Source organism: Myotis brandtii, unplaced genomic scaffold (genome assembly GCF_000412655.1).
Source record: "Myotis brandtii unplaced genomic scaffold, ASM41265v1 scaffold803, whole genome shotgun sequence".
NCBI lineage: Eukaryota > Metazoa > Chordata > Mammalia > Chiroptera > Vespertilionidae > Myotis > Myotis brandtii.
In genome coordinates, this window is record NW_005371234.1 from 809,241 (window position 1) to 809,876 (window position 636).

The following is a 636-nucleotide window of genomic DNA, read 5'->3' on the forward strand; positions in this document are numbered from 1 at the left end:
CCTCCTGGGTCCCCGCCCCCGCCGCCCCTCCCTCTGCCGGGCAGTCTGGGCGCGGCCAGCAGGCCGCCCACTGAGGGGACACCACTGAGCTCCCTTCCCTCTGCCACATCTGGGCATGACACCCCGGCCTGTCCCCAGGCCGCTGCCTCCTGCACATCTGGTTGAGCTGGGGGTGGGGCTCCTGCACGTCTGGGAAGGGTGCTGCCACATGTGGGCGGGGCTGAGACGTGCTGCCGCCTTCTCCACGTCTGGGCCTGGGGTGCTGGGTTCCTGCATTTCAGGGGCCTTTGGGGTACAAGCAGGCAGGCGCCGTCTGTCTTCGAAGCCAGGGCGCCCAGGGGAGGGAAGCAGCCAGGATCCAGGGACTGGAGGGGTTGCTGATCCATCCAGTGATCCCACCTTTGCCTTTCACGTTGTCGTGCATCTCAAACTGCATCTTGCTGGCCCTGAGGAGGTGGCGTTGGGGACGGCGGAGGTGGCAGCGGTGACAGCAGCGGAGTCTGTCCTAGGGACACTGGATGCTGAGGGAGGGGAGGGCAAGGGCGGGGGCACTGGGTTCTCAGGGGAAGGGTGCTGGGGAGAAATAGGCCACGTCAGCCTGCTGGCTAGAAGAGACTGGGGGTAGGGGTGTATGGG

At 66.8% G+C, this 636-nt stretch overlaps 1 protein-coding gene across 7 annotated transcripts in view; it reads right to left on the reverse strand.

The window, feature by feature from the left end:
- Positions 1–636, reverse strand: part of CNFN (cornifelin) — a 17,624-nt gene that overhangs the window by 906 nt on the left and 16,082 nt on the right. The gene's annotated exons all lie outside the window — the stretch shown is intronic.